This window comes from Anomaloglossus baeobatrachus, chromosome 6 (genome assembly GCF_048569485.1).
Source record: "Anomaloglossus baeobatrachus isolate aAnoBae1 chromosome 6, aAnoBae1.hap1, whole genome shotgun sequence".
In the NCBI taxonomy this organism is placed as follows: domain Eukaryota; kingdom Metazoa; phylum Chordata; class Amphibia; order Anura; family Aromobatidae; genus Anomaloglossus; species Anomaloglossus baeobatrachus.
This window is the reverse complement of record NC_134358.1, coordinates 505,098,273-505,122,029: the sequence shown is the minus strand read 5'-3', so window position 1 is coordinate 505,122,029 and position 23,757 is coordinate 505,098,273. Positions and strand designations below refer to the sequence as shown.

The window sequence follows — 23,757 nt, the reverse complement described above, 5'->3', positions numbered from 1 at the left end:
CATTATTAGGCTATGTGCCCACATTGCGTTGTGTTTCTGCAGCGATTTGACAGTCCATGTGCGCTTCAAATCGCTGCAGAAACCCTGCGTAATGAATGCAGTGAAAAAGCCGATTTCATGCCCTCTGGATGCAGCCCCCACCATAGACCGAGCGGGGGCTTCATCCAAAGCGCACAGAATAAGTGACATGTTGCTTTTTAGAATGCAGCGATTTGGCAGCATGCAAATCGCTGCGTTCTAAAACGCAACGTATGCATGGATTATGCACAATCTTCATAGATTGTGCTGGGAACACAGGACGCATGCAATTATGCTGCGGTGCAAAACGCAGGGCAACTGCATTAGGGATTATGCTGCTTGGTCACCAAATAAGGACAGGAGGCATAAAAGTCCGGTCCCTATGGCTGATAAACTAGTAGACTTGGTATATGGCAGCTTGGACCGACAATAGCGCAGAGAACAAAAGAAAAATTTGGAAACATAGAAGAGGAAAGATCAAATAGAGAATAGCAGTGGCTCAAAAAGAACGGAGGGGTAAATGCCCTATACTTGTCACAAACGATAAGGGAGGTGGGGGGGGGGGGCGTGGAGGTAAATCCAACAGTCTGAACCCTCCCTTGTAACGAGCATATTCACAACAAGCTATAGGCTATGTGCCCACGCTGCGGATTTACCGCGGATTTTGCCGCGGATTTGCCGAAAATCTGCAGCAGCGGCACTTCCAAGCCATTTCAATGGCATTTTGGAAATGCTGTGTCCATGCTGCGGATTTTTCCGCTGCGGATTTGCCGCAGATTTTGATCCGAAAAAATCTGCAGCATGTCAATTGTTTGTTGCGGATTTTGGTGCGGATTTGGGTATAGAATGGGGGAAAAAAAAATCCGCATCAAAATCCGCGGCAAATCCGCGGGTGCGGATTTGCCGCGAAAGTCGTGGATTTTCAGGCAGAAAAGTCCGCAGATACATTCTACCGTGGACACATAGCCATAGAGTCCAAGTCTAGATAGTGTCACTAATCAGAAAACATGATAGACTGAAACTTCGCACTTCACATCTAATCACCTCAATCTGTTTCACGGTCCACAAGCAGATTCCAAAAAGACAATAATTTTACCAACTCCAATAACCCCAGGAATACTAAAGACTGCACAATTGCGTAGTGCATGAGCAGAAAGTAGTTTGCAACCTCTCCCAGTCATATGCAGTGATCCACATAATTCATCAGTATAAAATATATTCTAAAATCTGCCATGTATGACAGCCAAACAACTCCATCTACTGCCCTATTAACAAGCGAATGTGCACCGACGAGCAGGGCTGCGATTTCCATGGTGGGGGGGGGGGGGGGGGGGGGAGATCATGGAGAACAAAGAACCTGTCCACTCAGGACTGCCATAGTCAGGGATAAAAGGAGCGGTAGGATTGGCTAGACGCTGCTTACATATGTGGGATAATTGAGTGTTCTCGCCATGAAGGTGGGAGGCCTTTTGCAAAGAATAAAAACAGCTTGAAAGAATTAGTCTAGGAAGGAGAATCATCCCCTATCCAGTGAATCAATGATACACTTGCTGATCTCTGGGACTCTGGATTAACCCCACTGAATAGCAGTCATGGTCCTGCATGTGTAAGCTCAGTCTATAGGACTACTGGCAACAAAAAAAAAAAAAAAAAAAATCACAATGAGCATATATCCTATAATAAAGTAAATAGTATATTTAAACAACATAGGGTATTTCGTTAACACTTTTAGATTAAAAAGCATAGCCCCCCACCATGACAAGGTGTACCCATCCAGAATAGTCCTACTCTACTATAAAAACATTACCTTGTGTCAATGACATCAATGTGAATAAGGGCAGAGAAGCACAGGGCTCAGACTACAAGAACCTGGCAATAAACAAGTGATCATCTAACTTGCGGTTATGCGATTCCTGGCATTTTACTCAGGGCTGTGGAGTCGGAGTCGGAGTCGTGGAGTCGGAGTCGGAGCTCATTTTGGTGGAGTCGGAGTCGGTATAAAATGCACCGACTCCTAAAATATATAATAAATTGGGGACAGGAGTGCAATGCAGAATGTGCTGAATATTTTACTAAATAATAACATTTAGTATAATGCTTATATTTAAGTGAAAAATTTATTGTAGTACAATGTGAACATCAGACATTTAATTGTTTTTATGATACAATAATCAAGATATTTGGATAGAACATAAAATATATTTATTGGAATACAACTTTAGAACACAAAAAACTGTAATAAATTGTAAATATGTAATACACTATGTAATATACAGTAGATTACATATATATCTTGTGTGTGTATATACACTGTATATATATATATATATATATATATATATATATATATATATATATATATAGTGTATATACACACACAAGATATATATGTAATCTACTGTATATTACATAGTGTATTACATATTTACAATTTATTACAGTTTTTTGTGTTCTATGTAATACACTATGTAATATACAGTAGATTACATATATATCTTGTGTGTGTATATACACTGTATATATATATATATATATATATATATATATATATATATACATATACAGTGTATATACACACACAAGATATATATGTAATCTACTGTATATTACATAGTGTATTACATATTTACAATTTATTACAGTTTTTTGTGTTCTAAAGTTGTATTCCAATAAATATATTTTATGTTCTATCCAAATATCTTGATTATTGTATCATAAAAATTATTAAATGTCTGATGTTCACATACACATATTCATGTACTACAATAAATTTTTCACCTAACTATAAGCAATATATGTAGGAGTCGGAGTCGGAGCCGGAGTCGGAGTCGGAGCAAGAGAATTTGAGGAGTCGGAGTCGGAGTCGAAGGTTTGGCTTACCGACTCCACAGCCCTGATTTTACTACCACTACTTTTACCCCAAGCAATCGACTTCTTGCTATGAAAGCACTGTCTCCAACTAGAGGGTTCTAGATAGTGAATAAAACCGTTGCAAATATTCTTAAATGCCACCAAAATTTTATCTGCACACTCATTTAGAAAAGTAACATTCTTCCGATTAGTGGAGTGCTTGCCCATAGCCACCAATAAAGGTCATGATGGGTTTTTTATTAGTTGCTTTGGTCACCTCTGCCATTATCTTGCCCCAGAATTCCTACAGCTCCTCGGCTGGCCATGACTGCAGCTCCGGCAGAGGCAGACGTGCTGCAGGGTAGATGGCAATGATGATACACTGATCAGACAGATAGTAATCACAGCTGCTATGTCAACTATTTCAGCAATGATTTTCATTAATTACAGCTAATCGCCTCACGTGTGCCCGAGATAAGACTAAAGTGATTCACAAAACCTTGTAGGAACTGAACCAGAGGGATGTGAGGGAGATGTTGACACTGGCCAGCAGCACACACACTTCTCTGGTATGGATCGCTAAAAATAATGCCAATGGCTGGGCAACGCTATTTTAAAGCTAACTATAAACCCTTCTTACCGGTGATAACAACAAGAGCCATCTGCTTGTCCCTTACTGTGCCAACTTGTATGCAGAGAATGCCGGGAAACAGCTGACGGCAGCCTCTGACCCCCTGGTGCAAGGAAATGACAGATCCTGCCATGTTACACACACACACACACCACATACAGTAGTCTGGCAGCCAAAGCAAATAGCTACGTAGCATGTAGACTATAGGTGCTGCCCTGAAAACATAATATATACTTATATACTAAACAGTGAGTTTAGTACTAAAGAGGAGTTTGGAGTTTGAGTGCTGTGTGTGAATTTAACTCACGCAAGCATCGCTGTGCTCAGGTACTTGGCGTTCAGCCCTGTGCACACCGCTTGCAGTGTTTGAACGGCGCACGCTGGGGGCAACAGCATGATCACATGTAGCGAAAAAAACAAGGAAATAAAATAGATATTGAAAAAGCCTGCCCACTCGCCCTCAGAAGTGATCTGCTCATTGCTGGCTGTATGTAGGCAGAGACTCAAACTGACTGTGTTTTCCAACTGGGCTTAGGCAAGTTCGGGCCAGTGGAGGTTCGGTTCGATTGCGACTAGCAAACCAAACCTCCAGAGGTTCGCTCATCTTTACTTGGTACTACCAAATGTGAAGGGCATATCGATCAGGAGTAAATGTGGGGCGAGGCTGTGGAGTAGATAGTTGGCTAATTCGTGCAAAACATTGTAGATATTTTTCCGTATGGTTAGAGTGCGAGTCCTCCCATACAAATTAAACAAAAATAGTCTGAACCCACCAATAACGACAGCATTTGGTTATTAGTCTAAGGCTGGGGCCACATGAGCATTAATGCGAGTGCATCACATGACAATCGGGTCCTGCTCTGCTGCGAGTAAGCAGAGTGTCATCTGAACCTGCGAACGGATCACAGCTGCGAAGGAGAGGGAGGAACTAATCTCCCCATCTCCTCCGTTATCATCTGATGTGTCTATTGCATTGATTGAACTCCACTGTAATGCGAACTTTATGTATCAGATTTCAGATTTTCTGTACTTTTGTTCTCAGATAAAAATCATAGCCAGTAGTGTCTGGTGGAGGATGTTCCATTGAGAACAGTAAATTGTTTGGCCAACAGGCATTTTGTGAAAGGTGAACTTTAGGTAAAAAGTTCAAAACCCTAAACATGCCAATTAGTCTTCAGTGTCCCTGCCACTCCCTGGTATCTGGTGGAGGGGCCTACATGATCACTTCCCAAGAGATCAAAGAGATTTGACATTTCCCTATCCATGGACTTGGAAGACTCGTCAAAATAAGATAGAAAGGTTACAAACCCCGCGGTCAGACAAAATTTGTAGGGGCTATTTTTTAATGAAAACATATTGCAAAAATGTTGTAGTTACAGAAAAGAAAAAAAAAAGGGTTCTCATCTATTGAATAGGGGGTTATTTACTGATTGCGGGGGGGGGGGGGTTCAACCATTGCAACATAAAATAATCTAAAAATCAAAGCCCTGGGAGGCGGCTCTCCTGAGTGGCGGTGAAATGTATGTCCCTCCACTGAAAACAAACAGTACAGTGGAGTGCGTTCTCTATAATGATTAGGGTATAAAAGGATTATTCCTATAATATTACACTAAAAATAACTTTACCTATACAGTTTTCTTTAATTTTATCTATTCTAGATTCTTTAATTAGCAAAATGCATCCCCAGAGATTCTTAAATTCTTCACAAGTCTCTGATACAGAATTTTTCGGCAGATTTTTTTTCATTGTGAATCAGAGGCACTGATTGAAAGAGAATATCTCTGGAATATTTAAATAGATATAAAACAAGCGCACTATGAGAAGCACCCGTGGAATCCTTTTAGCGTTTAAAAAATTAGAATTGCTCACCTTTGTTGGTTGTGCGCCCCCGCACAACTTCAGTGAAGGCTAATCAGTCTGGAGTTCCTCCGAACAGATCCTATGTCCAGGCTTCCAACATCCAGATTGTGGGTATCGTTGTCGGCTACTGATTTCCACCGGCACCATGGAAATCAGGTTCTTGTTCCTCTCTCCTCCAGCTAACCAGCTGGATTTTTTGATATGTCAGCAGGTCCTTTGCTGCTAATACCGATTCCCAACAGGGAGGGGGTAAATGGATAATTATTTCGGTCTAATATAGCGCAAAAAGGATATTTGCTGATATTAATTATTTGAACTTTATTGAATAGGCACTCCTATTATTACAATAAAGTTCAAATAATTAATATCAGCAAATATCCTTTTTGCGCTATATTAGACCGAAATAATTATCCACCTATCTCTGGAATATGGCATTATACTGAAGCACGTGCTGTGCAAGGCCAAGAGACACTGCCACATAGTACAATATTGGTCGGAGGGCTCTCTGATAAAACATGGGATAGCCCTTTTCCATGTTATACGCTTGTGTGAGCGATCCCGTCGGGCCAGTCCAGATGAGCGCATGATGTCACAGATCACACACGGACATAACCACAAAGCTGCACACATGTCTACCCACAAGGTTCAGCAGCAATATTTTATTCTTTGTACAGATTGTTAATAACAAATAAAGCCAGTAATGATCTTCTAATGTCAATGTTTAGGTGCAACATAAATCTTTAAAACCCCATACATGTGGTTTATGTTAGAGCAGAGGCTACGAAAATATCATCCACCCACAACATACGTAAACATTGTATAATAAGAGTCTGGTGGAAGAAAAAAAAAAGTTAACAACCCTTATTGTTCACAAATACTTATTACATAGGAGCATAACATTTTTGGGGAATTTTGGAACTGACAGACTAGAAGCATCTGATAAAGAAGGGCTAAAGAAATGTCTAAGGAGAGGTACCACACTAATTTTAATGCTAGAAGAAAAAAAAAAAAAAAATTGACTAGTGAGCGTCACTACTCTTAAAGACGATCTGTCACCAGGTCAAAAGTGGCTGTGGTTTTTGAGTTTTGTTTGCTTTTTTTTTTATTCCTGCAGCTCTCCTGAATCCGGCATATGGTTCCAGGGATATTGGCTTTTCTTTATATTATTAGTGCTAATTTTTGTGGTCGAACGCGTGCTTCGGGCAGCAGCCGAAGCGCTGCGCTCTAATACGCCACGTGCGCACGTCTCCTGCACAATCTCCATAGATTGTGCAGGGGACGCAGGACGCATGCAGTTATGCTGCGGTGCAGATCGCAGCGCAACTGCATGCAATTACGCAACGTGCGCACATAGCCTTACAGTCATATGGGGCAAAGCTCACGGCAATTATGCAGAGCAGCCTAAAGACACGCTCCAAGAGACCCATGAAAAGTAGAACCAAATAAAAAAAAAAAAAAAAAAAAAAAAAAAAAAAGGGCCTATATGTTCGGTACCCTGGAGAAAACCAAACATACCCCACATACTTAGGAATAAAATAACATCAAAAATTGACAGCTTATGACCTGCTGATAGCTCCTTTTAAAAATAAATGGGAGGATTTCACTGGATCTATGACCAATTGATATATACATTTTTTTCCTCTAGCAATTTCTTTTAGGCATCAGTAAGGTTTTCATTTTTCCTAGGAGATGCACAGCAGTTTTTCAGCAACCACTGATTGGCTGCAGTGGTCACCTGACATCCATATTCGCAAGATGAAGCCAGGAAAATGGTGGGTGGCACTGTTAGTAGTGGCAAAGGTCTAGAAGGAGTTTGTGTTTGTTGTTAATTCTAGTCACACCACAATAAATACAATATTTATCAGTGTTGGACCACCCATTTAAACTAGCCTAATAGGTATACAAGCCAGGGCTGTGGAGTCGGTAAGCCAAACCTTCGACTCCGACTCCGACTCCTCAAATTCTCTTGCACCGACTCCGACTCCGGCTCCGACTCCGGCTCCTACATATATTGCTTAGTTAGGTGAAAAATTTATTGTAGTACATGAATATGTGTATGTGAACATCAGACATTTAATAATTTTTATGATACGATAATCAAGATATTTGGATAGAACATAAAATATATTTATTGGAATACAACTTTAGAACACAAAAAACTGTAATAAATTGTAAATATGTAATACACTATGTAATATACAGTAGATTACATATATATCTTGTGTGTGTATATACACTGTGTATATATATATATATATATTACATATTTACAATTTATTAGTTTTTTGTGTTCTAAAGTTGTATTCCAATAAATATTTTATGTTCTATCCAAATATCTTGATTATTGTATCATAAAAACAATTAAATGTCTGATGTTCACATTGTACTACAATACATTTTTCACTTAAATATAAGCATTATACTAAATGTTATTATTTAGTAAAATATTCAGCACATTCTGCATTGCACTCCTGTCCCCAATTTATTATATATTTTAAGAGTCGGAGTCGGTGCATTTTATACCGACTCCGACTCCACCAAAATGAGCTCCGACTCCGACTCCACGACTCCGACTCTACAGCCCTGATACAAGCTCTGCATTATTCTTGTTGTGAATACACAAGAGAAAATGGGCACAAAGAAAAAAAAAAAAATAGAAGTATGAATAGAGCATTGTTACAGATGAGAGAGACAAAGCTCACCATGGACAAAACATGTAACAAATAGTTAAGATATTCACCAAGAGCAACTTTGCACAGCAAGTTAAACTGAAACAATGTAGACAGACGAGTAATGTCAACAAAATGACAGATTTTACTCGATACAAGGAGATGGCTGAGTGCATTCGAACAAGAGTCGTTCTTTCAGACTCCCCCACTGATTTCAATATGAACCAACATGAAATATGTACATAATTTCATGATGAAATAAATCCCTTTAAACACGAAAGAGCATGGACTCCGCCATCTAAAGCAATTCCACATACAATGGATGGAAACAAGGTGTGGATGAGTGGCCACTGCTACACTAAAATAAGGGTACTTTCACACTTGCGTTATTTTCCTTCCGTTACAATCCGCCCTTTTGGGAAACAGCGGAATCCGTTAACGGATTCCGCTGTTTCCCATAGACTTGTATGGTTGACGGATTGTACCAAAAGGAGCTGCGTTGCTTCCGCTGGGCGACGCTCCGTTGCTTCCGCCCAGCGGGAGGAACGCAGCATGTAACGTTATTTTGAGCAGCGGAATCCTCTGGATTTCACTGCGCATGCTCTTTTTTTTTTTTTTTTTTTTTTTTTTTTTTTAAATCAAACTTTATTTTGGCTCGCGGTGGCCGAACGTTCAGCTGAGCGCCCGGCCGTCGGCAAGCGACAGCGCTCAGCTGAATGACCGGCCACCAGCATGCCCGGCCGCCGGCAAGTCACAGCGCTCAGCTGAGCGCCCGCCCGCCGGCATGCCCGGGCGCCGGCAAGTGACAGCGATCAGCTGATCACCCGGCGGCCGGCTGCAGGGAGCGATCAGCTGATCACCCGGCGGCCGGCTGCAGGGAGCGATCAGCTGATCACCCGGCGGCCGGCTGCAGGGAGCGATCAGCTGATCACCCGGCGGCCGGCTGCAGGGAGCGATCAGCTGATCACCCGGCGGCCGGGAGCGATCAGCTGATCACCCGGCGGCCGGGAGCGATCAGCTGATCACCCGGCGGCCGGGAGCGATCAGCTGATCACCCGGCGGCCGGGAGCGATCAGCTGATCACCCGGCGGCCGGGAGCGATCAGCTGATCACCCGGCGGCCGGGAGCGATCAGCTGATCACCCGGCAGCCGGGAGCGATCAGCTGATCACCCGGCAGCCGGCTGCAGGGAGCGATCAGCTGATCACCCGGCAGCCGGGAGCGATCAGCTGATCACCCGGCGGGCGGGAGCGATCAGCTGATCACCCGGCGGCCGGCTACTGGGAGCAATCAGCTGATCACCCAGCGGCCGGCTGCAGGGAACGATCAGCTGATCGTTCACTATAGTCTGCCGCTGGTAAAACCGGGAAAAAAAAAAAAAAAAATCAAAACGAATTGCGTTGTTTTGCAGCATCCGTTGCATCCGTTGTGTCACTATATGCAACACATCCGTTGCATCCGTTACACAACGCAATGCAACGGATACCGTTCAACGCAAGTGTGAAAGTAGCCTCAGAGCAGTCATGATCAGCAAACATCTTGAAGATAAGGGAAAACGCACCAAGTTGGGACAACCACTTTATAGCGCAAAACCAGGCCAGCAGCTCCCCATGATCACAATTGCTTGGTGCTGAGAAGTGATGTTTTCACTTTCTGTATACAGTTATCAGGAAGGTAGAAATGGTAATAAATGAGTGTGCAGCCGTGTGACAGCCAGCTCTGCACTCCTGCACGATCACTGCAGCTGCTGACTCTACAATAACTCCATAATGTTACAGCCGAGGGCTGTCTGACTTAAGGGTGCTTTACACGCTGCGACGCGCCCCGTCGTTTGTGTGACATGTGGTGATCGTTGCCGTAGCAAACAATATCGCTACGGCAGCGTCACACGCACTTACCTGTTCAACAACGTCGCTGTGACTGCCGAACAATCCCTCCTTCAAGGTGGAGGTGCGTTCGGCGTCATAGCAACGTCACAAAACGGCCGCCCAATAGAAGAGGAGGGAAGGAGATAAGCGGCCGGAACATGCCGCCCACCTCCTTCCTTATTGCCGGTGGACGCAGGTAGGATGAGGTTAGTCTTTCCTGCGGTGTCACACACAGCGATGTGTGGTGCCGCAAGAACGACAAACAACCTGCGGAATGAAACACCAACAACATTATGATTTGGAGCGACGTGTCAACGGTCAACGATTTTTGCAGTTTTTGCGATAGTCGCTCCTAGCTGTCACACGCTGCGATGTCGCTTACGATGCCGGATGTGCGTCACAAACACCGTGACCCCCGACAATATATTGTTAGCGATGTCGCAGCGTGTAAAGCACCCTTTATGGCAACTATGATCAATGAAAATCCATTCATTTCTATGGCAGTTACACAAACAATAGAGTGCAGGTGAACTTGGCCATTAATCTCCAGTAGCCGGGACTTGACAGGATTATTCCAATTTCAGTCTTTCATAGACAAGATGGGAACATCTGCTTGGAATCACGCGACTACTATTGACAGATTAAGGAGGAGCCGTCAAAAAGTCACAAGGGGCTAGATTTATCTTGTTGCCGCTTCTTATATTCTTTTTTTATTTTTGTTTGAGACACGGGTCTTGTTCAGTGCATCTTCATTGCTTGCTTCTTTTTATCTTTACCCAGTGGGCATCATCACACGATTCTCAGGGGTGGGGGGGGGGGGGGGGGGTTAAGGAGGTCTATAAAGCACTACTCCAGACTCTATAAGCTGCATTTTTGAGCTTTTAAAAAAAAAAAAAAAAAAAAGGGGGGGGCATGTCAATTCTTTCCTGCGTTTCCCCCCCATGTAATGCATTAAAAAACACAGATCAAAAAAACGCACCAAAACGCATGCGTTTTTACCGGTGAGTATTTTAGCGGCCAAAACTGCAAAAAAAACTCAGCAAACGTAGCGTGCACACAGCCTTAATGTATGTCCCATGCCCATGGTCTTCTACTCACCTCCCGGTGGCTTCATAGATTTTAAGTCGTGCTCTGGTCTCGAGGCACCATCTTGTGATTTTTTAACTTGTGACTGGCAGGGCGTCAGAAGTTATGTCACAAGCTCTCATTACAAGTCTAGTAGAGCCAGAATGAGGAAAGAACGAGGCTCTCAGACTTGTATGGAGCTGTCACTTCCAGCACTCTTCATGAAACATTGCAGCTGCCCCAAAACAAAAAAAAAACAAAAAAAAGACGACCAGGAAGTGGTGCTTTAAGCTGCCCTGCATAATTAGGTATAGACCAAAATTAATTACCACTGTAATTTGTAAAAAAAAAAAAAAAAAAAAATTGCAGATACTGCTGAATACATTGCGCAGGCGAAAAAATAAAAAATTGATCACTCAGGAGAAGTTGGAATAAACTAACAAAAAAAAACAGCCACCTAAGTTGGTGATATCTTATTAACAGGAATCTGTCACCAGGTTTTTGCCACCTAATCTGAGTGCAGCATAAGGAAGAGGCAGATACCCTGATTCCAGCCATGTGTCACTTACTGGGCTATTTAGTGTAGTTTTGATAAAATCACTGTTTACTTAGCAAGGGTTTAGCATTAGAAGACTACTTGGCGTGCTACTAGGTAGTCCAGCATATTCATGAGCTCTGTATAACTGCTAGATCTGTAGCAGAGAAAACATTGATTTGATCAAAATGACAGCGAACAGCTCTGTAAATGACGCATCGCTGGAATCAGGGTCTCTGTCCCTACATTATGCTGCTCTCAGATGGGGGAGCAAAAACCTGGTGACAGATTTCCTTTATTAAATGCACAGAGCAGTCAAATAGTGATGAGTGACCACTACCATGCTCGGGTCTCGTAAGGAGGAGGTCGGACGCTCGGATGGGTGGGACTTGTGTAGTTGACGATGATGGAAGTCAAATGGAAAGATCCTCTGGAAAAATGCTAGAGTTTTTAAACTTATTTTTTACAGTTTTTGACCCTTTGTGGTCACAGTTTAAAATAATAAAACTACTTTGTTTTGGAAATTTCCTGAGTTTTGGTAAACCTTTATTAGTAAGGTCATGTGCGGAATACATTACATGCATGGCTGCTGCATATTCTTCTGCAATTAAACCACAAGAGAAAGTCGACATGTTGGAGGATTCATAAACTGCATCACAGTGTAGAAAAAAAAGGAAAGAAGTGGGCAGGAATATTTCTATAAATCCCTTGAACTGTAAAATGTTATATTTGGGGGGGTGTAAGATAATATGTCCACTTCCCCTTGGTGGATTCTTCCCACATTGATTTAAATGGAAAATTGAAATTCGCAGCCCCCATTTGTGATGTACTCCCCTCCCCCACAGGCTCACAATGCTGGAGGCCGAGCACAAAGAACGGAGAATATAGGGGGGGGGGGTCTTTGTAATATGGGCGATCTGCAAACAAATAAGCACAAAGAAACATACAGTCTGGTGCCGAGGTCTGCAGTGGGCCCCGCCGTGACGAGAGGAGGCCACACAGCAGGGCCCAGACACCGGCGACAACGGCCAGGGGGAAGCGGGAGGGCCCGGATACCGGAGTGACAGTGCAGCTGCCCGCGCGCTGGGACTTGTAGTACCACAGTCAGACTCCGGCCGTGTAGCACTCCCGCAGCGGTGACATGCGCAGACCGCCGGCATTGTCTCCCATCCCTTCAGCCGTGCCCCCCATTATCAGCCCCACACCCCCGGGCCCAGTCTCACCTCCGCCTGTGCCGGTCTCCTCACCCTCGTCTCGCCGGTGTCCGCTGCCTCAGACGCAGTTAACAGCTCCGTGCCGGAAGTGTGCGTTACTAACGCGAGGCTTGCCAAAACGTCACTTCCGGTCTCACGGTTGCCCCCGGTGACGGGAGTGCCGTTTTCTGGAAAGCTCCAGCGCTGCTAAAGGCGGCGGGGTGGTGATGTCCTGACCCCCGGGAGGTGCCCCGAGTCCTCAGCCGCACCGGCTGTAGTGCGCGATAAACGGGCTGTAGAAAGGCTGTTAGTATAGGCGACGTGTACAACCAATCAGATCGAGTCTTTCATGTCTGACTCTGCTCTGGAAATTAAGCTGCCATCTGATTGGCAGCTCTGGCAGTGCTTGGCTGCACCCTTTGCCCCTGTGTTGCTATAGTGAGGGGTCTTCCCCTCAGGACCCTATCTCTGTTCCAGAAGGCCAGACGCCATGCTGGGATACATTTTTTTCTTTTAAATTATGGCCACTTTCATAGAAACTAACCAGACCCAGTTGGAGGTTGTTGTCTCCATGTTCCACCACTAAGGCCCCATTAACTTCAAAGGCTCCATTTCCTCACATTTCACAGAAAATACGGTGCTATTCTTTTCCGCAAAATGACAGGAACCTCCCAGGCCCCATTATTAAGGTTTCCATACATTTTTAGACCAATGTTGGTTGTTCACTCCGATATCTGGGGGTGGCCAACCATATCCTGTGTACGGGGCATATCTGGGGACGGCCGACCATATCCTGTGTACGAGGCATATCTGGGGGCGGCCGACCATCTCCTGTGTACGAGGCATATCTGGGGGCAGGCGACCATCTCCTGTGTACGAGGCATATCTGGGGACGGCCGACCATCTCCTGTGTACGGGGCATATGTGGGGGTGGCCAACCATCTCCTGTGTACGAGGCATATCTGGGGACGCCCGATCATCTGTGTACGAGGCAAATCTGGGGGCGGCCGACTATCTCCTGTGTACGAGGCATATCTGGGGGGGCCAACCATCTACTGTGTACGAGGCATATCTGGGGGCGGCCAACCATCTCCTGTGTACGAGGCATATCTGGGGGCGGCCAACCATCTCCTGTGTACGAGGCATATCTGGGGGCAGGCGACCATCTCCTGTGTACGAAGCATATCTGGGGGCGGCCAACCATCTTCTGTGTATGAGGCATATTTGGGGGCGGCCGACCATCTCGTGTGTACGAGGCATATCTGGGGACGGCCGACTATCTCCCGTGTACGGGGCATATCTGGGGGCGTTCAACCATCTCCTGTGTACGAGGCATATCTGGGGGCGGCCAACCATCTACTGTGTACAAAGCATATCTGGGGGCGGCCAACCATCTCCTGTGTACGAGGCATATCTGGGGGCGGCCAACCATCTCCTGTGTACGAGGCATATCTGGGGGCAGGCGACCATCTCCTGTGTACGAAGCATATCTGGGGGTGGCCAACCATCTCCTGTGTATGAGGCATACCTGGGGGCGGCCGACCATCTCCTGTGTACGGGGCATAACTGGGGGGCGGCCGACCACCTCCCGTGTACGGGGCATATCTGGGGGCGTTCAACCATCTCCTGTGTACGGGGCATATCTGGGGTCGACCAACCATCTGTGTACGAGGCATATCTGGGGGCGGCCGACCATCTCCTGTGTGCAAGACATATCTGGGGGCAGGCGACCATCTCCTGTGTACGAGGCATATCTGGGAGCGGCCGACCATCTCCTGTGTACGAGGCATATCTGGGAGCGGCCAACCATCTCCTGTGTACGAGGCATATCTGGGGCAGCCAACCATCTCCTGTGTACGAAGCATATCTAAGGGCAGACAACCATCTCCTGTGTACGAGGCATATCTGGGGGCAGCCAACCATCTCCTGTGTACGGGGCATATCTGGGGGCGACCGACCATCTCCTGTGTACGGGGCATATCTGGGGTCGGCCAACCATCTCCTGTGTACGAGGCATATCTGGGGGCAGGCGACCATCTCCTGTGTGCAAGACATATCTGGGGGCAGGCGACCCTCTCCTGTGTACGAGGCATATCTGGGAGCGGCCAGCCATCTGTGTACGAGGCATATCTGGGGGCGGCCAACCATCTCCTGTGTACGGGGCTTATCTGGGGACGCCCGATCATCTCCTGTGTACGAGGCATATCTGGGAGTGGCCAACCATCTCCTGTGTACGAAGCATATCTGAGGGCGGCCAACCATCTCCTGTGTATGAGGCATATCTGGGGGTGGCCAACCATCTCCTGTGTACAAGTTATATCTGGTGGCGGCTGACCATCTCCTGTGTACGAGGCATATCTGGGGGCGACCGACCATCTGTGTACGAGGCATATCTGGGGGCGGCCAACCATCTCCTGTGTACGGGGCATACAGTTAGGTCCAGAAATATTTGGACAGTGACAGGTTTTGTTATTTTAGCTGTTTACAAAAACATGTTCAGAAATACAATTATATATATAATATGGGCTGAAAGTGCACACTCCCAGCTGCAATATGAGAGTTTTCACATCCAAATCGGAGAAAGGGTTTAGGAATCATAGCTCTGTAATGCATAGCCTCCTCTTTTTCAAGGGACCAAAAGTAATTGGACAAGGGACTCTAAGGGCTGCAATTAACTCTGAAGGCGTCTCCCTCGTTAACCTGTAATCAATGAAGTAGTTAAAAGGTCTGAGGTTGATTACAGGTGTGTGGTTTTGCATTTGGAAGCTGTTGCTGTGACCAGACAACATGCGGTCTAAGGAACTCTCAATTGAGGTGAAGCAGAACATCCTGAGGCTGAAAAAAAAGAAAAAATCCATCAGAGAGATAGCAGACATGCTTGGAGTAGCAAAATCAACAGTCGAGTACATTCTGAGAAAAAAGGAATTGACTGGTGAGCTTGGGAACTCAAAAAGGCCTGGGCGTCCACGGATGACAACAGTGGTGGATGATCGCCGCATACTTTCTTTGGTGAAGAAGAACCCGTTCACAACATCAACTGAAGTCCAGAACACACTCAGTGAAGTAGGTGTATCTGTCTCTAAGTCAACAGTAAAGAGAAGACTCCATGAAAGTAAATACAAAGGGTTCACATCTAGATGCAAACCATTCATCAATTCCAAAAATAGACAGGCCAGAGTTAAATTTGCTGAAAAACACCTCATGAAGCCAGCTCAATTCTGGAAAAGTATTCTATGGACAGATGAGACAAAGATCAACCTGTACCAGAATGATGGGAAGAAAAAAGTTTGGAGAAGAAAGGGAATGGCACATGATCCAAGGCACGCCACATCCTCTGTAAAACATGGTGGAGGCAACGTGATGGCATGGGCATGCATGGCTTTCAATGGCACTGGGTCACTTGTGTTTATTGATGACATAACAGCAGACAAGAGTAGCCGGATGAATTCTGAAGTGTACAGGGATATACTTTCAGCCCAGATTCAGCCAAATGCCGCAAAGTTGATCGGACGGCGCTACATAGTACAGATGGACAATGACCCCAAGCATACAGCCAAAGCTACCCAGGAGTTCATGAGTGCAAAAAAGTGGAACATTCTGCAATGGCCAAGTCAATCACCAGATCTTAACCCAATTGAGCATGCATTTCACTTGCTCAAATCCAGACTTAAGACGGAAAGACCCACAAACAAGCAAGACCTGAAGGCTGCGGCTGTAAAGGCCTGGCAAAGCATTAAGAAGGAGGAAACCCAGCGTTTGGTGATGTCCATGGTTTCCAGACTTAAGGCAGTGATTGCCTCCAAAGGATTCGCAACAAAATATTGAAAATAAAAATATTTTGTTTGGGTTTGGTTTATTTGTCCAATTACTTTTGACCTCCTAAAATGTGGAGTGTTTGTAAAGAAATGTGTACAATTCCTACAATTTCTATCAGATATTTTTGTTCAAACCTTCAAATTAAACGTTACAATCTGCACTTGAATTCTGTTGTAGAGGTTTCAATTCAAATCCAATGTGGTGGCATGCAGAGCCCAACTCGCGAAAATTGTGTCACTGTCCAAATATTTCTGGACCTAACTGTATCTGGGGGCGACCGACCATCTCCTGTGTGCAAGACATATCTGGGGACAGGCGACCATCTCCTGTGTATGAGGCATATCTGGGAGCGGCCGACCATCTCCTGTGTACGAGGCATATCTGGGAGCGGCCAACCATCTCCTGTGTACGAGGCATATCTGGGGGCGGCCAACCATCTCCTGTGTACGAGGCATATCTGGGGGCAGCCAACCATTGTCATGATGTGTTTTGCCTTCTCACTGTATTTGCTGTAATACTATGTCTTGGGATGTAAGTGACCATACCCCCCCCAGCCTATTGCAATCAGGCTTCAGCAGTAGCTATTGTCATTGATTTGGTGGGGGTTGCATATATATATTGTTCTTCTCAGCATGGGACTTCTCCAATCTACAACTTGGTAAACAGAACAGAGCCAGCAGTCTAAAGCTGGGTTCACACTAAAGGTCCAGTCACACTAAGCAACTTACCAGCGATCCCAACAACGATAGGGATCGCTGGTAAGTTGCTAGGAGGTTGCTGGTGAGATGTCACACTGCGACGCTCCAGCGATCCCACCAGCAACCTGACCTGGCAGGGATCGCTGGAGCGTCGCTACACAAGTTGCTGGTGAGCTCACCAGCAACCAGTGACAAGCCCCCAGCGCCGCGTGGAAGATGCTGCGCTTGGTAACTAAGGTAAATATCGGGTAACCAACCCGATATTTACCTTGGTTACCAGCGCACGGAGCTACACGTGCAGAGAGCAGGGAGCAGCGCACACTGAGCGCTGGCTCCCTGCTCTCCTAGTTACAGCACACATCGGGTTAATTACCCGATGTGTGCTGCAGCTAAATGTGCACAGAGCAGGGAGCAGCGCACACTGAGCGCTGGCTCCTTGCTCTCCTAGCTACAGCACACATCGGGTTAATTACCCGATGTGTGCTGCAGCTAAATGTGCACAGAGCAGGGAGCAGCGCACACTGCTTAGCGCTGGCTCCTTGCTCTCCTAGTTACAGCACACATCGGGTTAATTAACCCGATGTGTCCTGCAGCTACATGTGCACAGAGCAGGGAGCAGCGCACAATGCTTAGCGCTGGCTCCTTGCTCTCCTAGTTACAGCACACATCGGGTTAATTAACCAGATGTGTGCTGCAGCTACATGTGCACAGAGCAGGAGCCGGCACTGACAGTGAGAGCGGAGGAGGCTGGTAACAAAGGTAAATATCGGGTAACCAAGGACAGGGCTTCTTGGTTACCCGATGTTTACATTGGTTACCAGCCTCCGCAGAAGCCGGCTCCTGCTGCCTGCACATTTAGTTGTTGCTGTCTCGCTGTCACACACAGCGATATGTGCTTCACAGCGGGACAGCAACAACTAAAAAATGGCCCAGGACATTCAGCAACAACCAACGACCTCACAGCAGGGGCCAGGTTGTTGCTGGATGTCACACACAGCAACATCGCTAGCAACGTCACAAAAGTTGTTCGTTAGCAGCGATGTTGCTTAGTGTGACGGGGCCTTAAGCGACAGCGACAACGACGTCGCTGTTACGTCACCATATTCTGTGACGTAACCGACCTTGTAAGTCGCTGTTATGATCGCTGCTTAGCTGTCAAACACAGCGACGCAGCAGCGATCATAATGTCGCTGTGCTACATGTGCAGAGAGCAGGGAGCCGCGCTTAGCGCTGACTCCTTGCTCTCCTAGGTACAGTACACATCGGGTTAATTAACCCGATGTGTACTGCAGCTACATGTCACAGTGCAGAGAGCAGGGAGCCGCGCACACTGCTTAGCGCTGGCTCCTTGCTCTCCTTGCTACAGTATACATCGGGTTAATTACCCGATGTGTACTGCAGCCACATGTGCACAGAGCAGGAGCCGGCGCTGGCAGCAAGGGCGGAGGCTGGTAACGAAGGTAAATATCGGGTAACCAGGGAAAGGTCTTCCCTTGGTTACCCGATGTTTACGCTGGTACAGCTTACCGCAGCTGCCAGACGCCGGCTCCTGCTCCCTGCTCGCTTCATTTCGTCGCTCTCTCGCTGTCACACACAGCGATGTGTGTGTCACAGCGGGAGAGTGACGACCAAAAAATGAAGCTGGACATTCAGCAACGACCGGCGACCTCACAGCAGGGGCCAGGTCGTTGCTGGATGTCACACACAGCGACAGCGACGGGACGTCGCTGCAACGTCACAGAAAATGGTGACGTAGCAGCGACGTCGTTGTCGCTGTGTGTGACACCAGCTCCTAGTCCATTCATGCATCAAATGGCCAGGGGGAGGTGTGCCCACCTAAGGGGCTGATCCCAGGAGAGAAGAACATGTTAGAGCAGTTAGTTGGGAGCTGAGTTTTGAAGAGGAAGGGAGCGAGATCTGATTCTGCGGACAGATCTCGCCGTCCAGTGGATTGTGTGGGATTTCTGGGACTCTGAAAAGGACTATTACGTCGTGATCTGGCACTTTGGATTATCGGGAGGTGCCCCCGAATCTGTTTTATTTGGACTTGTCGTGTGCTGTTCCTGTATTCCTGTTAGTAAACCTGTTGGATCATGCTCGGCCTGTTGTCTCTCCTTGCTCTTCTGTACACCCCGTCACAAACTGGTGGCAGCGGTGGGATCAGAGCAGAAGAAATGGAGGACAACGGCCAATCAACGTCTGAAACCAGAACCTCAGGATACAGGAACTGGACTGTGGTGAGCCTACAAACAAAGGCCCGTGAATTAGGTGTCGGCTACAAAGGACTCTCTAAGGAGCAACTAATTGAGGCATTGGAAAACGCTTGCCTGCAAGATGGCACCGAGGAACAATTTCCACAGCAAGGGGAGCAAAGACGGGAGCCGGAGGTAAATACCCAAAAAAGTCAATGGGTTGTGTGGTACGAGGAGGAGATGGCCTTGCTGGGAGAGGAGACCACCATAGAATATAAGATGGAGGTCATGCGTGGAGCTAAAGAGGAGCGCAGGATGGAGGAGATGGCATTGCTGGATAAGCAGCTCGCTGTGGAAGCCGCGAGAGGTTCCAGACAGACTGTAACCCCAGCACCCATCATGAGGGAACTTCCCAGGGTGTCCCGCAAAGACTTCAAGCAGTTTAATGAGGCTGCTGGTGACATTGAGGGCTTCTTTCAGGACTTTGAGCATCAGTGTCGATTAATGGAAGTCCCAGAAAGGGAGCGCGTCCGGCATCTGGTTGGGCTCTTAGAGGGTGAAGCTGCTGCAGCCTATAGAGCTATGGACCCTCGGTGGAACTGTGAGTATGCGGATATTAAACAGACTATTCTAGAACATTATGCTGTAACGCCAGACACTTACAGGACTCAGTTCCGTACTCTAGCATGTGATGAGGAAGTGTCCTTCAAGATGTATGCACACAAACTCAAACATCTGTGGCATCGTTGGTTGGAGGCAGAGGAGGCCTTAACCTTGGAGACCGTCCTCCAGGTCCTCCTAAAAGAGCAGTTTTACTTCAAGTGCCCCGCTGAGATCCGGGAATGGGTGCGTGAAAGGAGACCAGCCACTGTGGAGGAAGCTGCAGCTCTAGCTGATGAGGCTCTCACCATCAAGCCTCAGTGGAAAAAACTACTACCCAGTGAGAAGAAAACCTCCAAACCCCCAACGCTGGCGGCCCCTGGTCCTTCTGGCCCCAATGTTCACCATCACCCTAGACCGTCATCTCATGGGGACCTTCGTGTGACTGTGCCTCGCATTACTCATGCTCCACCTTTGGGAATACGACGTGGAGGAAGAATCCCAGAGCGCAGATGTTATGGGTGTGGGCAGCCTGGGCACATGCAATTCCAATGTCCAGGTGTTCGGAGACAGAACAGCTACAGACCGCCTTTGCCTGTTCATTATCTACAGACACCTTCACCAGGAGAAGAGCTGGATTCTGTGCCTGATGACTTGCCAAGTGACTCAGATATCCTGGCTCCCCTACCCGGAGTCTATGGGGTGCGAGCTCCAGCCACCTGTTCTTCTGATCTTCAGGACAAACATCTACAGGAGGTCGTGCTGGATGGCCAAAAAGTTGTTGGCTTCTGTGACACTGGGGCTTTCCTCACCATAGCCGATCCCCGAGTAATTCAACCACAAGCAATTCAAAAGGGACCAGGAATTGCCATTGAACTGGCAGGAGGTACCCAGAGATATATTCCAAGAGCGAGTGTGACCCTGGATTATGGCTTTGGGGCAAAACAATGTGTGGTCGGTGTGATGAGCGGCCTCCCTGCAGACGTTCTTCTAGGAAATGATGTGGGGAATCTTCATTGCCACTTTGTCGGTGCGGTAACCAGAAGTCAAGCCAAGAGAGCAGCCCATGTGGACGTGTACAACCCATCCATGGAAATGAGGCCACCAGAACTGCCATTACAGCCGGTGAGTGATTCTTCTTGTGGGGATAATATGAATGTTACTTGGGATAAAGTTCAGTTTAGACAAGAAGTAGAGACTGACCCCACCCTTGCTAGTTTTAGAGCCCGAGCTGAAATAGGGCAGCTAGGGGAGAACGGAGAAAGAATTATCAGAGAAAATGGACTTCTGTATCGGGTTGCCAATGCCGACTCCCTAGATAAGCCCTGGACTTATAGCAAACAGCTGATTGTTCCTCAGAAGTACAGAATTCCCCTATTACACCTGGCTCATGACATTCCTACGGCTGGCCATCAAGGCAAAACCCGCACCGAGAGACGATTGACTCAAACTTTTTATTGGCCGGGGATTTCCCAAGCAGTGGCGCATTTCTGCCGAACTTGTGACATATGTCAGCGTAGAGGGCGACCGGGAGATCACCCAAAGGCACCCCTGCAACCGCTCCCTATAATAGAAGAACCCTTTCAAAGAGTAGCTGTTGATATCATTGGACCTCTGGCTAAACCAAGTAAATCTGGAAAGCAGTACATTCTCACTGTTGTGGACTATGCCACCCGATATCCAGAAGCCGTGGCCTTGTCAAGTATCTCTGCAGCCAAGGTGGCCGAGGCCTTGGTTATTATTTTTACCAGAGTAGGATTCCCCAGTGAGATCTTGTCGGACCAAGGCTCCCAGTTTATGTCAGAGTTGGTCCAGTGTCTGTGGCGCACCTGTGGAGTACGAGCGATCCGAACGACCCCGTATCATCCCCAAACAAATGGACTTTGTGAACGATTCAACGGCACTCTGAAGAATATGCTGAGGGCCTTCACGGACCGAGATTCAGACTGGGAGAAGTACCTACCCCATCTCTTGTTTGCCTATCGGGAAGTTCCCCAGGAGTCCACTGGGTTCTCCCCCTTTGAACTACTCTATGGAAGAAAGGTCCGAGGACCCTTAACCCTGCTCAAGGAATACTGGGAGGGGCAAGTTGAAGATACAGGAACCCCTGTTGTCCCTTATGTCCTAAAGCTGCGAGAAACCCTGGCCCAACTTGCTAGTTTTGCCCAGAGTCATTTGCGTATGGCTCAAACCAGACAGAAGACATGGTATGACCGTAAAGCACGCTATCGGGAGTTTGTAGAAGGACAACAAGTCTTAATGATTGTTTCCCATCGGCAGAATAAACTGCAGACCACATGGGAGGGTCCCTTCCGGGTTCTCAGAAAACTGAATGATACCAATTACCTTCTTGCTTTAGATGATCAGGGGCTAAGGCAAAAGACTGTCCATGTGAATATGATTAAGGAGTACCATGACCGGGACATTCCAATGATAGCAAGCTGTTGGTTAGCTTCAGAAGATGGTCAAGAGGATGAGGACTCTCTACCTGATCTCGTGGAAGCAGCGGGAGCCCCATCCACTGTGGAACAGGTTCCCCTGGGAGATCACCTGGACTCCTTACAGAAAATCCAGATGCTGGAAGTGCTTCAACAGAGATGGGCTGCTTTCTCATCCCAACCAGGTCGAACCACCGTCACCCAACATCATGTGGACACTCAGGGCATCCGTCCCATACAACTGGCTCCTTACCGGGTACCTGAATCAGTTTGAAACACCATGCAGCACGAACTGGAGGAGATGTTACAGCTTGGGGTAATCCAGGCCTCCCATAGCCCTTGGGCCTCCCCTGTGGTGTTAGTACCCAAGAAGGATGGGAGTACTCGATTTTGTGTGGACTATCGGCGACTAAACGACCATACCGTCAGCGATCCTTACCCAATGCCTCGTATTGACGAACTTCTAGACCGACTGGCTGGGTCCCGATATGTCACTACCTTGGATCTCAGTAAGGGATACTGGCAGATCCCTCTAACGGATGAAGGGAGAGAACGGTCCGCTTTTATAACCCCCTTTGGTCTGTATGAATTTCCAAGCATGCCTTTTGGAATGAAAAATGCCCCGGCCACCTTCCAGAGAATGGTGGACCAAATCCTCCGGGGATGTGGTGACTTTGCTTGTGCCTACTTGGATGATATCGCCGTCTTCAGCCACACATGGGAGGAACATCTGAATCAAGTAGCCATTATTTTGGACCTGATTCTGGCAGCCGGCCTAACTATTCGACCCGATAAATGCCAATTCGGGACGGGTGAAATCCAATATCTAGGGCATAGAGTGGGAGGAGGGAAGCTCCGTCCTGAGCCTGCCAAAATCCAGGCTATTAGAGACTGGCCTGTACCCCAAACTAAGAAACAAGTTATGGCTTTTCTGGGCACTGCCAGTTATTACCGAAAATTTGTTTCTCATTTCAGTACTGTGGCCAAGCCTCTTACCGACCTGACCAAGAAAACAATGCCCCGGCTGGTGATCTGGACTCCAGCCTGTGATGAGGCTTTTAACCGGCTGAAGGACGCTCTGGTCTGCGATCTTGTCCTGGCTGCTCCAGACTACAAGCGGAGATTTATTGTGCAAACGGACGCCTCTGCTTATGGACTGGGAGCTGTCCTCAGCCAGGTGAATGCAGCTGGGGACGAACACCCCATTGCCTACCTCAGCAGGAAACTGCTGGACCGAGAAGTGGCCTATGCAACTGTTGAAAAAGAATGTCTGGCTGTAGTGTGGGCCCTTAAGAAACTACGGCCGTATCTGTATGGACGAGAAT

The 23,757-nt window shown here is 47.1% G+C and overlaps 1 protein-coding gene across 4 annotated transcripts in view; it reads right to left on the bottom strand.

Moving 5' to 3' along the window:
- The window catches only part of DNAJB6 (DnaJ heat shock protein family (Hsp40) member B6), a 127,767-nt gene extending 114,834 nt beyond the window's left edge, over positions 1-12,933 (bottom strand). Inside the window, exon 1 of one of the 4 annotated variants that reach the window (XM_075315446.1) lies at positions 12,719-12,933. The gene's annotated coding sequence lies outside the window, so the exon portion shown is untranslated. The remainder of the gene's footprint in view (positions 1-12,718) is intronic. The other 3 variants (XM_075315448.1, XM_075315449.1, XM_075315447.1) reach the window with 3 other exon arrangements.
- Positions 12,934-23,757: the final 10,824 nt, after the last annotated feature.